Source organism: Tachypleus tridentatus, chromosome 3 (assembly GCF_004210375.1).
Source record: "Tachypleus tridentatus isolate NWPU-2018 chromosome 3, ASM421037v1, whole genome shotgun sequence".
In the NCBI taxonomy this organism is placed as follows: domain Eukaryota; kingdom Metazoa; phylum Arthropoda; class Merostomata; order Xiphosura; family Limulidae; genus Tachypleus; species Tachypleus tridentatus.
In genome coordinates this window covers 14,309,304-14,326,555 of record NC_134827.1, presented here as the reverse complement: position 1 = coordinate 14,326,555, position 17,252 = coordinate 14,309,304, and the positions used below count along the sequence as shown (strand labels likewise).

Genomic DNA, 17,252 nt, shown 5'->3' with positions numbered 1-17,252 from the left:
CTATGCACTCCGCTACATTATTAATAATAATTAAAATAACGCCCAACCCTCCAAGATGAATTTGACGTCACACTACGTATCTCACTCAATTTCCATATAACATCTCCGTATATATCACAAGATATATATTTATTTAAAGACGAGGTACATGTGAAAACTTTCTGTTTCTACCTTCCAAAAGTGCCCTCAACATCATGAAATATATTTTCCAGTTGCTGTTTAACAAACAATAAATGCAGATATCCTTGAAGAGTAGAAATCCGTTTTCATGAACGGTTATTTTGTTGGAAACTTAGTCAAAAACAACTCTTTTAGAAGATATTAATAATAGCAGTAAAGTTATTAATTTTGGAGAAATATATCAGAAATATAAAATGGTCAAAAATGTCAAACTCCGTTTTCAAGTGCTCATAACTTGTGCATCATAGCGCAGACACTCTGAATGAATGTATTAACCAGCTACGAGCTCGTTATGGTTGATTTTATGGCTGCTAAACTTTACAAATGATTCACAATGAGTAATTCAAAATCATAGTCTAAAAAACACACACACACACACACATATATATATAGATAGCTGTTAAAGCTACGAATTCACCGTCTTTTTATAACGAATTTGATAGTACAAGTTTAAGAAAAACGATGTTTGTGTACAAACGTTTATTTATTACTTTTCAAGTAATGTTTTTTTTTTTCAGAAGGTACAAACTATTCTGATTAATGATATCAACATGGTATGGGATAAACAGTTTGTCGTCGTGCCAAAGATGGCCGACGTGACCTAAAATCACTGCATAACAACAAATTTGACTGCACTCTTTTCAGTTTATTCTCTTAGAAGTGATATTTCGAATATCATTGTTCAGCTAGATAGTGGAATAGAAAACAAATATCAGATGGCTGACAAAAAACAAACAAAAACGACATTATCGACCACAATTTTAATGTCCTGTAACATGTGATATATATATATATATATATATATATCGTAGTTTCAACTCGAGTTGAACTTACTGGACCTGGCTTTAAGCCAGGTAGATGACTAATCCAAATGCATTACTATGTACATACAACAAACAATGCATTATCAGCCAGAATTTGTCAAATATTTTCTGCACCCATGCACAGACACTCCGATGTTTAGCAACTATTAAATATCTTCATATAATAGTGTATATAAATTCATACATGCTGTCTTAACACACGTTTGTACGTGTGTGTCTATCTACACTCGTACAATTTATATGTACACATACTACAAATAAAAACTGTCCACGTATCTAGATTTTTTGAAAAAAAAATCAATTTAACTAGGATATAAAAATATTTACACAGTCTGAATTCAAATAATATGCTTTCTTTAATGACAGAAAAAAACGAGCAATATATTTTACTGAACGATATAAGATAGTCATCGTATGACGACTAGATTTCTGAAAATCTTTAACACATTTTCATCTTATGAATCAATGATTTAGGCTATACAGCAAAAGTCCACGACTTTAAAAGAAATACGTAGCAATTGCGACGTTAAATACACCTTTCACGAGCATCGAAAACAGTAACAACAAAAAGAAATGGTTCGTTAAAAAAAGCATTTTTAAAAAAAATTGTACTAACTAGCCCTGGTATATCATGTAATTTGCCAAGTACCAGAGATTTCTTAAAAGCCAAAGATACGTATTAACATTTAACATAATTCATTCCCACCACCACCATCACCACCAACAACAAACGCCTGAGCGTTTCACTGCAGAGTTTATAAATTAATTTTAGTAGCAACATATGATACCAAATATACTCATAAGTTACACTGTACCATGACCAGAAGATTAACATGCACCGTCGCCAATTTTCTACACGCAACACATGACCTTCTATCCTTATCAGTGCAATTAACGCATAACCATGCATCGACTACGAATACACAAAAATCGAAAGGCATACCTCGACTGGGGGTTGAGCATACGTGACAACAACTACTTCTTGCATAGAAAGTTTCACAGTACACGTTAGGCTTCACAAAACTAGCTTTTCCCCTGAACCTAAACACCTAGGGAGTCTTGAAGGCCCAAATCAACAAGGACGCAAACATGTCTAGTTAGTACACAGAGAAAGAGAGAAATGTAGGGGGGGGGGATATTGATGGACCGGAAACGTTCTCTTTTAGCCTACTCACACTAACCTTTTCAGTGTTTGCCATATGGCTTCTAATTCACATAGCACTTGCGAAAGAATTAAGCCACGACATATCGTTTCACATTCTGAAGGAATTCTACGATTTTTAGCCTTGTTTGTCACGCTTGTTTTATATTATTTCCTTGTCACACGAACTGTTAACAACAAATGTGGAACCGCAGTAAGAACGAAAATATGTGACAAAAACACCAATCTACTCTCGACTCTTCACACCGTAAACTCTACGGTAGGGGGTATCGTAATACGGTTTAAACTAGTCCACCAATACGACAAACAATACAGCCGCAATACTTCTACCGTAGTTATTTCAAGGCGTCGATTCTAAAACTCCACGTGCCATGCGAACACTGCGCAAGAAGAAAAATGTTCATGGAGCCTCTTCTCACGTGACAAAGACATGAACCTTTACATAGATAGGTCGTGGTACTTGGACAAGAGAACTCATCATTATGATGTCGTCAAAGTCGTGCGTTGCTATAGCAACCGTGACGACTCTTACCTGACCATCTGATTATTCCTGCTCATCGCGAAATGTGACATAGGCTATACGCACATAATCATAAGTGCAGATTAGGTTGGAATAATAAACTTATTACATACAGTATTTTTTAAGGTTCAAACTATTGGTCCGGATTCTTCACTTAAACATGAACATTTTAAAACCGCTATGAAAAATGCAAACTTAATCATCTTTTACAGTTTTCTTTATCTATCTATGTTTATTTATTTATTTTCAAATAAATTAATAATAATTAACTCTACACTTCCAGAAATATAAATATAATTAGTTATTCAAAATACTCGATAATAAAAAAAAACAACAGGAAGAAACTACAAATTATACAAAGGAAAAAAAAACCAGACAAGTGTTGCACTGAACGTGTTTCTTTCTCGGGTACAGTTGCTAATCCGATTTTTTCATAATTAATGAAACTCGAGTACTCCCCTAATCATTCCTGGTGCTTAACAGACTAAACGACACGACTCTCCTGTCTGCGCTAGCATATCGCGTCTTTTTATAATAAGGACTGCATACCCTGTGATCACGTCTAACGTAATTGGCTCCAATTTGACGTGCCTACAAGAATACAGCCAATCAACGACACCATCTCTACAATTTTTTTTTTTTTTTTTTTTACAACAACGCGCCACTTTTCAAAGCATTTCTGCCACGTGGTCGAGAGCACTGCACCAGTAGAACAACCAAACTTTATTTACGGTTTTCTTTTATTTCAAAAATACCCGATTTCTTAAACGCACGCTAATAAATGGCAATAGACAATAAAACAACACATTCTTAATTCATTTCAGACTAAAAAAATGCTAATATTATTTTTATAAAATACATAAATTGAATGTATACTAGTTTTGATTTTGAATCATGTTAAGTAAATATGCTATCTTCAAACTACGTATAACATTAAAAGCTTCATTACTATCTAGATGCATATAAATATATACACAATGTTTGTGTATGTGTGCGTACACACAGTTTTAACTCTCATCTACTTTGTATATGTGTGTGCGTGAAAATTCAGTGATAAAATTGTTCTTAAATGTAGCTAGATATTATATAAAGTTTCTTTACACAGTCTTACTGGTGACCTGTTCCAGAGTTTTTTTGTTTTTGTTTTGCAACTGGGTACTGTAAACAACAAATAAAATTGTGGAAAGTTGGGTGCAGAGTTAGCTTCACCCAAGACAATTACTAAAGTACTTTAAATTGTTTTAACATTAAATCTAATTATTGGTAATTTAGTTAATCCATTTCTAGACCTTTGACAGCAGTAACACTTAACTTTCAATGCTGTTTAAAAAAAAAAGTGTATTTAAGAATAATTATGTCAAAGGGTAAAAAAAAATTTTCCATAAATTTAAATCAGTTATACAGAAACAAATTTGGCCTTGATGGAACCATAACAGAACCAGTGTCTTATTATAATGGAGCTTGCAGTGTATACATCTATAACTCAGAGTTTGGAAACTACCCCACCAATGATCAATTTTTACAAATAGACAGTATTTTTATAGTTGAGTAATAAATAAAACAATTGAAATTTCCACAAAAATATGTTTCAGATTTAACCAATAACAACTTTTAAGAAGGAGCGAGTTTGAAATATAAAGAACAAACTTAAAAGAAACTTATTTTACTTTAGTGAACATCTAATGAGTTTAGTAACAGACAAACAAGGCACCTTCATTGATAACTGTCTACAAAGAAATACTTCAGTGGAATCTGCTATGTGATGTAATGTTGTGATGATAGCTCATTTTTAAATTACAATTTCAATAAAATTATTTTTCTTATGGAGTGAACATTATTAAATGTCAGATATAAGTACATTGTTACTGAACTGTCAGAAAAGTCTATAAAAGGTCATAGGCTGAATATCCTTCTGTAGAAACTAGCAGTTATACCTGCCCAGAAGGTGGGTATTTCTGTTAAGGTTTTGCATTTACAAGTAACACAAACTCTGAGTATAAGTTCATACTATTTACAATTATATCCTGCTAATTATCCCATTCATCGAAAGCTCTAAATTTATGATGGAATACAATCTTCAGAAGAAACAGAAAGTTAAAGCTTTTAAAGAAATACATTAATTGTTCTTACTTATTAAAGGAAATACCCCTATGAGCTTGTAAACTAGCCAACCACCAAAGAGCAGTATCCATGTGCGTATAATGTTCAGGATTTTAAATATTTTCATTTTGGCCCATATGGAATTTTCTCGATGTGAAAATGGTAGGTGGGAATATGTTTGCTCAAAGATATTTTAGCTTTAAAATTCTGTATTTCAACCATGATTAGTCATTTTTTTCTGGATGTAAAAGAAGCCAAAATTTTCCCATTAAGAAAAGGGAAGATTGCAAGCATGTTGTGAAAGGGAACTATAGATATGACATCATATGTAAGTTATAAGTTTCCTATAGTGAAAACGTATTTCCCATAGATATTTCCCTCTTCTTACAAAATTAGCCATTCTCATCCAGTGCTGCTCTATAAGCAAACTTTTTAGTGCATGCCACTAGCCTTCTGCTCCCCCTTATTGATTTCTCATGTCTCTCATGCAAATTATCATGTGTAACTTTGTACCAACAAGAATGTGACATATTCATTTGACACATGTGACTCCCTCAATATGCCTCTAACAAACTATTACATTACTTCAAAGCTTGGCAGAAGATATAAGAACTAGAAGAATGTGGGGAGGCAAAGTGGAAAGTATGAGTGAAGTGCCTATCAGAAATATATTTTCAATATAGGAAAATTATAATTTCTTATACAGTACTTTTATCCACTAACAAGATTAGCTATAATCCCACACTGATTAGGTGGAGGAACTGGTGTGAGGGAATGACATAAGTACCCCCTAGAAGAGTCAGATGTGAAAATCTGATCAGGAAAACCCACCACTCATGACCAAGTATACTCTTTACCCATCCATGAAGTGTGTAGTAGATAAAGGTGGAAGAAAGAAAGGAGCACATCCAAGTGGGAGAGAATTGAGGCAGCATAGTGATCCTAGCCATGTAAAAAAATATGGAAATTAATCCTACAAAGTATGAACGTAGATAAACTAGTGGATATATATATATGCTCTAAGGTGTAAAATGGCTAGGGCTCAATGAACTGTGTTTGGTTAGTCAACTACATCCAAAGCACATGTCACTGGGAATCAACATCCACATAGGAGAAGGATGAAGATCATACCATCTTCACCAAGTTCAAGACTCCAAAACATGATATCTATTAGCTCTTATATATCAATCTGTGAACCCAACAACTGATATTAAAATGATGTCTATGAAATATAAATCAACTCCCCCACCAGGAAAACTAACTGGAACCATATGACAAGCAATAAAACCCTTGGAATAAGATATATGAGGGATAGCAAAAAGGACAGAACTGAAACAATTCCCCTAACCTCCGCTGTGACCCACAACACAGCAATATAACTGAGGGAGAAATATAAGCAATCATAAACATGTGTGAAAACATGTATGAAAAATTAACATAAATTTATGTTAATTGGTTCAATTTTAAATCCAAAACACAGCCATGGGATACCAATAACCATGCAGGGATAGGATGAGGGCTCTAAATAGGATGGGTGAACTGCAATTTGAAGTCTCACTCCTTAGTATAATGCCTAGTGAAGGATATATCATTTACACCAACAGAACATCACTGCCCTACTATACACTAAATGGTTATAACTATCTTTGTTTGGAACTCTTTTAGGAGGATGCTTCCACAGTTGACCACTCCAGCAGATTGGAACTGGAAAGTGGTATGGACTTCCATACACTATTAGAAGAAAGGGGGTTAGAATGCACTGAAGAGTCCAGAGAAATGTCACCAGCTGATACCTGTGACATAGTGTTAGTCCATGTGTGACTCCTAATGTGGTGAGACAAACTTTGAGATACATCAAACATGAAATAAACAAAGAAACAAGTGCTGCCAAACAAAAAGTGATGGTTCAGTAGAGGTCATACAGAGGAAGTCACATGCATCACTTGAGTGTGTCATGTTCCTATTGGTGGTGAAGAGACATGTTGATTTGCATGACAGACATTTTGGAAGCATATGATTATAAAGGGGAGAAGAAAACCTGTGGCATGTGTAAAGAAAAATGTTTAAATATATTGGGTAGCTCTGAATGAAAATAGCAAATCCTGTATGTGGAGAGAAATACTGTATTGAAAGTCAAGTGTATTCTCCAAAGGGTCTAGAAACAAACATGAGGTAGCTGTTAATATAGTTCATATGTCTTGAATTTCTATATCATTGAGGTTATGGAAACTGGTGATACAACTGTGTAGCAGGAGCCATGTCTGTCACAGGATGCATCAGACCATTTGGCATAAATAACTGAACTCAAGCATTATTAGCTGGATTAGAATTATAAAACAGTAAAAATGACAACAATGATTCCAAGAAAGAGGATAGGAAAATAAAAGGAACAGTAAAAAGTGCTTAGTGAAGAGGTTTAACTTGGCACATTTATGATAGCATAATTAAATAGTCCAACAGGATTGTACTGGAATTCTCACCTAAGAAATACGTCTTTACTTCATGACAGGTGAGAATACACACACACATAATGGAAATTATAGCTTTTTTATGTCATGATACTTTTTGGTTTTAAAGGATAAAAACTCTTGGACTGAGGTAACACTTTAATCCCAGTATGAAAACATATTTCAAATTAAACCTTCATTCATTTGAGAACCAGAAACCACGTTAATATAAAATTGTATAAAATGTAAATATTATGCAAAAATTTGTAAACTGTGTGTACTATGCAACTTTTTTATTTATTTTTCTCTTAACAAGGTTTTGAATGCAAGAAAGTTCCTCAAAAATGACAGGTCTTACAATAAGTATGGAGAGAAGCTTCAGATGTAATGTGCTGATTCTACAACAGTGCCAATGAAACACTGAAAGAGAGAGCAGCATTGTGCCATGATTTTTGGCAAGTTCATGCTTTGTTGTCATGTCTAACTGAACTACTAGAAATCTTAATAATTACTTGCCATGGCCAATAGTTTTTTTCAGTTTGCTCAGTACTTATACTTTCATGATATTAATTCTTTTTACAACTCTAGCATGGCCTCCGAGAACCAACACAAAATTATTAAAATTTTATCCTTGCAAATTTAAAGCTATCAAACTGACTATAAAACAACCAAGAGTTGACATCAGGAACCTGGAAGTATGTAGCTAGCAATTTGGTAAAAGGTAAATAAAACCCATGGTGTCATACATCTACCCACTTTTATACTAAACTTTAAACTTGGGATTCTAAGAAACTAGCCAAAAGTAAACTTCATGAGAACTGGCATAGAAAAATAGACTAACATAATAAAATGTTGTTACTTGTGGTTGAAAAGAAATGGAACATGCTGTCATGATCAATCTAAATTTGTTTAATAAATGTGTTATTAAAGATTATTTATTAAATCAAATAACTGCTTGAAATAGCTTACAAACTTGTCTTTTAAGAGTTCAAACTAATACCAATAAGAACACCTATATGTTTATAATAATATTTACTTAATTGAATTAAATGCCTTATGCACAAACAAATCTTAAACACTTTCCAAAATTTCCTTTTCTAAGTGGTGTTTTGTACAGGCAAGCTATACATTTAATAGGTGATGGAATTTCAATACACAGAGTGTATTAAAATTATCCACAAAGAATAAAATGCCATAAAACACAAGTTAGGATTTCAGAAGAAAATCACCTCCAAAACAAATAAAAGTTATTTTTCATTCAACTTGAAAAACAGTGTTAGGAGAGAAAATAAGGAACCCAAGAAGAAATTACGTATTATACACTATATTCAAAAATATGGATAGCTTGTGAAATGTATTGTGGGTAAACATATACTTCTCCCAGGATAATGTGGCAGCTAGCTAGGAAAACTACTGAGGTAGAAATCCCACAGAAGCATTATGGAAAGAAAGGGCAAAATCCCAACTACACTGAGCAGCATTAAAATGCAACAAGTAATAAAATGAGTTGTTTCATACAGGTTGAGCAATAATGGTACAAACACACCTGGATTTTAACCATGAGTATTCTCTAAAAACAGTTCAGTAGTTCAGATCATTTTAATCAGCATGTTCAAGTGTCAGTATTTAAATCAGTCAAAATTTGCCCATCCCTTGCTGTTGTACATAATGTTAAAGTTTGGAAAAACTTTTGTATGCAGTGCACACTGTTCCTTCAGCATATAAAATACTGGGTTTTAAAAGTTTAATTTCACCACAAAGAAAGATGCCACAGCTGATGCAAGAAAGCAGAGATCAGGTGGTCAAGATGCTAATGACAAAGACGACACCAGCTAGGGTTGCGGCACACCCTAGGGATGCACCTTCATCACGACAATGCACGTCCACACATGGCAAGGGTGTGTACAAATTGTTTGAATGAGAGCAATGTGAATGTTCTGAAATGGCCTCCATATGTGCCTGATATGAATCCCATTGAGCATCTCTGGGACATTCTGGATCAGAGCATCCATCATCGGGATCCTATCCCCAGCTCTCTTGCTGAACTATGTGCAGCACTTCTGGCTGAGTGGGACATCATCCCCCAGAGGCAAATTGAAAGCCTGGTGACATTTATACCAAGCAGGATCAAGACTCTCCTGGCAGTGAATGGAAGACATATCCATTATTAGTGTTCTGGACATTGAAATCCTGATTAAACTGTTTGTGTGCAGTTTCTAATCAAATTTGAATATTGTGTAATGCAAAGACATGATGATTTCATGATATGTACATTCAAAAGTTATGTTTAACTTAGCATATTAAAATTGTTTAACTGTATGTACCTTGTATATACAGAAGAGAAATGTGTTACAAACTCATACAGAAAATAAAACTTTAGAGTGAAGAAGATGTACATATTAAAGAGAAATAAGAAGCACTGTACCTCTTACAATGAAATATTTAATAACATCAATCTTAAACCTGTATGAAACTGCAATCACAATTTCATTATAAAATCATACAATAATCTTTACAGAGCTTTGTCATAATTAAAATATCTTAAGATGTAAATAAGAATACTAAAAGAATTAATGAACTTTTCTTAATTAAGATCCTTTTAAAATCTAAACAAAAAATAATTTAATATTTTAAACAATTTTTGTATGTTATTCAGATTAAGAGCATTTTTCTCTTGGTGAAAGTTTTTTTTTTTTATTCCTTGGGAACTGTATTGCCACTAATTAATACCTCCTCTGTAATTATACCCCTCAAGTGTTTTTATGAAACTTACCTTGTGTAGTAGCAATAGTAGTCAACATATAATCCTCTAATGTAATTCATCTTATTACTGTAATTTTTGCAATAGCAATTAAACATATAATTTGCTTTTCTTAATGTAATTCTAACTTGAAAGAGAAGAATGAACACACACTTATTAGCATTAAAATCAATGAATCACATGTGAAAAACAGAATATGAAACTGCATAAATACCATATTTAGCACCCCCACCTTCATTTTGAAATGTCCCTGGGGTATTAATTAGCAGCAATATGATATTAAAAAACAAATATTTAGTTATGTTTGAGCTTCCCACTGATAAATGAAATTAGCACATCTTCACTTTTAATCTTCTCTTGAAATGGAAAGTTTGAAATATACACATTCTTGTTCTAAGCTTCAACAGCAACACAAAGAAACAAATGTAATATGTGCTTACATTTTACATTTCTAATGTGATATTACTGATAGTATGAAATTCTTAAAGGCAACTTGAAGTTTTGGTACCTATAAAATAAAACTTACAACAACTTCAGAAAATTTCACAAAAAAAATGTACCTGTGCTACAGCATCATTCCATTACTACATGTATCATGGAAACACTGATGTCAACCACAACTGTTTCTATTAATATGGGAAATATTCTATTGCCAAAAAAATAAAATTCCTAAAATGCCAATCTCATGAGAACATACTAGATTTATCATTGAAAATATCATTAACAGTGAAGGTACGTAAGTGACAAAACAATGGTTTCTAATCATTACAAGTATTATAGATAGAACATTGTATTTAATTAGCTATGTTCATTATTAGGTATATATATATTTTTTAAATTTCTGATCCACTTATGCAGCATGATGTGATCAGAAATTAATATTAAATATTAACAGAATAGTTATAAGTTTACGACCTTTGGTTCTGTAATGGCAAAGCTACTAAGATTACCTGCCACTGTCAATCACTTTGGGCTATTAACTAAAAGGAAAACAACTGGCTGACAACACCTGTTGCCAACATCTTTTTGAATTGCAGACTACAGGAAAGACATTTTGTTAGCAGTACCTATTACCAATCTTTATTTGACTTTTTAACTATAGATTAGAGGGAGGAACAACTTACTGGCAGCACCCACTGCCAATGTTTTTAAAAAAAATAACAAAAGTTTGAAGTCATGAAAACTTCTGAGAGAATAACGATTTTGTTTGTTTTGAGTTTCGTGCAAAGCTACTCGAGGGCTATCTGTGCTAGCTGTTCCTAATTTAGCAGTGTAAGACAAGAGGGAAGGCAGCTAGTCATCACCAACCACCGCCAACTCTTGGGCTACTCTTTTACCAATGAATAGTGAGATTGACAGTCACATCATAATGCCCCCACGGCTGAAAGGGTGAGCATGTTTGGTGCGACCAGGATTTGAACCCGCAACCCTTGGATTATGAGTTGAGCGCATTAACATGCTTGGCCATGCCGGGCCAGAGAATAACAAAAAATATATGTTGTATGAAAGTAACAAAATTTCAAGGTGATACCCTCCTGAAAAAATTAACTACAAATTAGCCCATATGCACAGTGGTCAGCTGATATGTTGACCACATTGTGAGGCAAAGAAAATTAACATGAAGGAGAAGACATAAAAAAGAATTTGAAATTTTTTTTTTGAGATTTGTTTACAAAATATTACACAAGTGCTATCTTCACATAGCTATTACAGTAATTTTAAACTTCAATGAAGTAGGTCTACATCAATATTCTTCTTCATTCTTCTGAGTTAAACAGTTTTTTACCAGAAATGTCAGTAATCTCAAAATGTCTCTTATACATTATTATTTCTTTCAAGTTAGCTAATATTCATGTTGGTTTTTCTATTTTTTACTTGTCAAGTCAAAGCACTTAGTGACAAATCAGTGAAATACACTCACTGGGGAGAGGTTTAAACTAAATTAAAAACTTGGAAACCAACAAAAACAAAGAAAACCAAGAATATTTTTGAATAATTTAATAAGGTTGATGAATAAATTACTTTAGTCCATCAAATTCCACAACATTCTTAAAATTGTTATTCAGATGTTGTCGGTATGACAAACAGATGAGCAAGCTTCAACAGTACACTTCACTGAAAAGTTATAATCTTGTTATCTACTTACCTCTTACTAGCAGATTACAGGTGTTGCACTTCACTCACTGCAAGGTCATAATTCTTATTGTTGTTTTATGGGCCCTTGGTTATTGTTGAGGTTGATATATTATCCTAATGAGATTGAAATATTTAAAATGGTCAACAGTTTGAAATGACAATGGTAAAAACTTAACTGCTTTATGACTATACTATGAAAATATACACATAAATGACACAAGGATATGACCATTGGTTAGTTCTTCAATTATCTACTACATCTATGACCCAATTGGATTTTTAAATGTATTTTCCTACACTATTTATTAAACAAATGGCATGTTAGTCCATTACTTTGTTGGTTGCAGTGTATCCAATAACATGAATAGAAACAAAAACATTATCCATGTTTATGTCATTTAACAAATTTTACTGGATAGTCAATATGATTTCACTGAGAGAAAATCTTGCCTTAAAAATCTTTTGATAAAAAGGTCACTGTTTATGTAGATGAGGATAACAGTGTACATTTGGTATATCTATATTTATATCACTTAATGAGTGTGGCACATAAATGGCAGATGGGTTTTTATTATGAGAAATGAAAGATATTGCATGCACTTTATCACAGTTTGAATTTTAAGCATAATTTAGACAGGAATAACATTAACAGTGTTATGAAAGAAAAGAATCTTGGTATAGTAACTGGATAGTCTTTAAAACTATCCAAGTAGTGTGCTGTTGCTAGTGATGAGGAAAATATGACTTTATGTTGTAACGGCAAATTTTGAAAACAAGTCTCAAGAAGTTATAATTTCATTGTACATGTTACTGATTAGGCCACATTTGGAAAACTGTCTTCAGTACTGGGTTTTTACCTCAGGAAAAACATTGAATTGTTGGAAAGGGTTACTAGAATGGTGCCTGGGATGGATGAACTATCATGCGAGGAGAGGTTGAAATCTCTCATACTGTTTTCTTTTGAAAAAACGATGTGTTAGGAGGATATGACTGTGGAGTTTAAGATTGCAAAGGGAATTGAAAGTGTTGATGCATCACATTTTTTGACATTTAACAGTGAGGTAGTAGAACTTGGTGACACAAATATAAATTTTGGCAGGGTAGGGTCATCTTTAGCTAAGACAGTTTTGTTTTTTTAATATTATGGATGGCCTTTGGAATAGATTGCCTTCAAATATTGTAGAGTCAGTAAATTTAAACAAGTTTAAGAAAAACTTGATAGGTATACGAATGAAAAGGAATGGCTTCAAATTTTTAAGTTAATTTAGTTTGATGCGTGTAACAGCCAAGATGGACCAATAGGCCCAAGGTTATCACAAAACATATTGTGTTATGAAATGTTTTAATCTTGTTTTTACAGACTACAGTTGAAGAGTACTTCTATGATCACAAAACTAATTCTTTTTTATTGGTTTTAGGAAGGAAAACTTTGAATATTCATATTAAATTTTATATTTCAGAAACTAGAGAGTGAACATTTTATGTACATATGTGCACATGTATAAAAATTACTTTTTCATTAAACACCATACAATGCACAAAAATGCTAATTGAATTGATATGTGTGTGTGAATAAGGGCTGGCTTTAAAAACTTTTCTTTAAGTTAATTTGGAATATGGAACAGCCAAGATGGACCAATAGGTATTACACTGACCTAAAATGTTATTAAAATTAATCCCACTAATTATTGTAGGATACCCTATGTCTTATGGTTTGTAAGAATATTTCAAATCAGCATAATCAGATTATTAATAATCAGACTTTTTGCATAAATGTCATTGGTAGAGTGATGGTACCATTGACTGTAAAATATATAATTTAAATTTAGTAATGATACCCAGAGGGTAGCTACAGATTGTACTAAGGAGACACCTTTAATTTATGAGGTAAGAAAAGGGTATATGCATATCTGGAATAAGAAAATGATGCACAAAAGTGCAACTTACATAATAATGTTGAGTTTCAGCTTGCCTGTTGTGCTTCTCAAAACCTTTGATAACAGATATGATGTAGATATCATATCATATCAAGGCTTAAAAATTAGGGGACATTAAATATAAGCTTTAAGTCTAAGTGTTAACTTGTTTTGTAGGAAATTACTACCCTGATAAGAGTAATAAAATGTGGAATGGTTTACCAAATAATGCAATGCAAGTTTATTATCCTTTTAAGATCTGGCTTAAGTATTTTATGCATAAGAGCTTTCAACTGATGTGAGATATCACAGTTTTCTAATAGTAAGCTCAGAAACTGAGATGTGTTTATTAAAAGTTTCAAACTCTGGAAATCATTATGTAAATGGCTTGTTTTCATGTACTAATTACTTCATTTTTCTTTGGTGTAATTACTGAAGACAAATTTACACAGTTATTTCCTTGCAATTTATCATAGATTAATTCTTATGGATAAACTAATTTTTAAACTTAAATGACAGTATTTGATAGATCAGATTAGTTTATGATCTTAACAGGTTGAAGACCTTACTCTTACCTGAATTACAGTATATTGTGGATGTTTCCAGATATATTTACAACATCAACACAATTCCTGAAACCTTTGAATTGTATGTGCATACAAATTTTAAGATATGGTAATAAAAAGAGTTAAAACTTCACATATGTTGCAAATTGTTCTATGAAATCAGAAAAAAACAATAGTACTTTATGAATATATTTGTGTATCCTTCAAATTATCAAAATATTGTCATTATGATCTCTCATTACTGTATTTGATAAATTCAAGGCTGTTCAGCTTAACTGATTAGTTTCATGACTCAGTAAAATAACCTTGTTGAAATTATCGTGTCTGATCATTATTATTCTCAATTATTTCAACTATACAACATTCAATTAATTATATGTAATTGATTAATGAGCGTTATAATTAACTGGTCAGTAAATTCCAATAATCACCCAGCTCTACTTACTAATAGTATTCATGGTAACTTCTGAAATGAATTACTTATCATTTCTCTTATCTTTATATTTTTTTAAACTACCAGCATGCTTTGAAGACTTAAATAACCCAATTTATGATTATATATCTCTTCACATAAATCAGTCTTAAATTCTGATTGTGTTGTACTGGACCTAAACTGCAGACTAAAGAGCTGTATTTTTATTTCATTAATATTGCATAAGAACATATGGCATGCCCACTTGCAAAGTCAGAAAACTGTGTGTGATGTAATAATGATATTTTAATATTTATTATTATATTCCTAGATATTTCTTACTACATTATATATAACATTTAATTTTAAATTATTTATTTATTTCACAGTTATTACAAGTTTCATCATTTATTCCATTGAAACATCTCAAACACTGTTTCATAAATTTAACATTATTACTACAAGATACAATTTGCCACCATTGTAATAGAATGTGCCAAACTACTGACTGCTATAGTTCAAGCATTTTACCTTGCTCACACTAGAAGGAAGTAAAAGAAATTTGGGAATGAGATTTTTTGGATTTGTAAAAGTGTTTGTGGTTCAGGGTTGTTTGAAAACTTTAACAATTAAGACTTTAAAATAATTCAACATTAGATTAAACACAGTATTTCCAATTAACTCTGTTCTCATAAGAAATATTTTTCTCTTAAGAGTTAATAATTTCTGAAAACAGTTTGCCAATTTGTATTGTATGTACTGTAATTTGGGTTTAAATTATTTTTCGTTGTATAAGTGAAACACACAAATAAGCAAAATTACACTTGCACTGTCACAAAAGACATTTGGCATACAACTTTATAGTTACACTATAATTTATACGTATAATTTGCATATTCCCTAAAGTCAAAAACAATGTTTTTATCTACACTATAAATGTCAAGCTTTACATAAAGCCAGCTTCATCTTTTCTGGTACTTGAAACTGAAATTACAGTAATCTAAAAACTAAATGAAAGAGGAGTCTTATTTTTATTGGTTGTATAAATTATATTAGTTTATTTTCCATTTAATTTGTAGACAGAGCTTTTCAGGAATTGCTTTAAAGGCTGGACGCTGTTTTTAATGTCGTTTTCATCAAATAATAAACCTTTATCTCATTACAATCTTGAACTACATACTTAGGAGAGTAAAATAAGTAAAAGCTTTTACAATCTATATTATAGAATCTAACCTGTTCTAGACTAAGAATTAGAGAAATACAAATAACTGCCAATGTTTCTTTTTACTATTAAATTTAGTTTTACTTCGAGTTAGTTGTTTTCGTTCTCTGTTAGTTTACGAGTACAAGTCTATTAGCAGTGTTACTGTGACTCTCAATAAAAAGAAGTGCTTTGTAATCATTTTCTAATAAATTACAAGCAATAACAAATACTAAAAGAAAAATACCTTCAATTGAAAAACTACACATACCACTAACGTCAAACTTTCGCCTTTGTAACTTTTCTTAGTTTTATTGTTACAGCAAACGAATTTTACATTCACATAGGTAAAATTTATGCACCGCCACCTACTTTCAGTAGAAAAATAGTATGACCCGTCAAAGGTAAAGAGTTTATTAAATAGTTTATCACTTCAACTCTTAAAATTTAACAATAAAATTACTTTTACTGATTTCTAAATTTAACATCCAAATATTTCTGCAGAGCTCTTTCTTTTTCTTATGCACTGTATTTCTGATGATTAACTAACTGTTAATGAAAAATTTTACTTTGTTTCCAACCTCTATATTGTCTATTTCACGTTTAAAATAGTGTGTAACTATTTAAATCATATTAAGTATGCGTGGGTTTTATGATAGCAAAGCCGCATCGGGGGAATAGAACCTCTGATTGTAGCGTTGAAAATCCGTACATTTACCGCTGCACCAGCAGGTAACTGTTATTTAGTTGTACGATGGGAGTATATACCATTTTACGTCTAACCCATTTGATTACTAATATCGATAGTTTAACTTATAACTTTCTTCACTTTTTTTCCTGGACAAGAAACCTACACTTATGAATGTAAACTCTCTAAAGTTATGTTATAAACATTGTTTGAAATAAACGCTACAAACTCTGAAACAAATAACAGATGCTAATGGTTTATAAAAAACATAGTAAATAAAGAAATGAGCGTTTGTTAATAAATAATTACAAATTTTATGCGAAATGAGCACATTTAGAT

At 32.0% G+C, this 17,252-nt stretch overlaps 1 protein-coding gene across 5 annotated transcripts in view; it reads right to left on the bottom strand.

The window, feature by feature from the left end:
- LOC143246390 (serine/threonine-protein kinase tousled-like 1) overlaps positions 1 to 16,621 on the bottom strand; it is a 77,025-nt gene extending 60,404 nt beyond the window's left edge. The window contains exons 1-2 of one of the 5 annotated variants that reach the window (XM_076493020.1): positions 16,497 to 16,621; positions 12,141 to 12,244 (exon numbers count right to left, since the gene is read on the bottom strand). The gene's annotated coding sequence lies outside the window, so the exon portion shown is untranslated. Of the gene's footprint in view, positions 1 to 1,819; positions 1,920 to 1,947; positions 2,489 to 12,140; positions 12,245 to 16,472 lie in introns of those variants that run through there. The other 4 variants (XM_076493015.1, XM_076493016.1, XM_076493019.1 and 1 more) reach the window with 4 other exon arrangements.
- Positions 16,622 to 17,252: the final 631 nt, after the last annotated feature.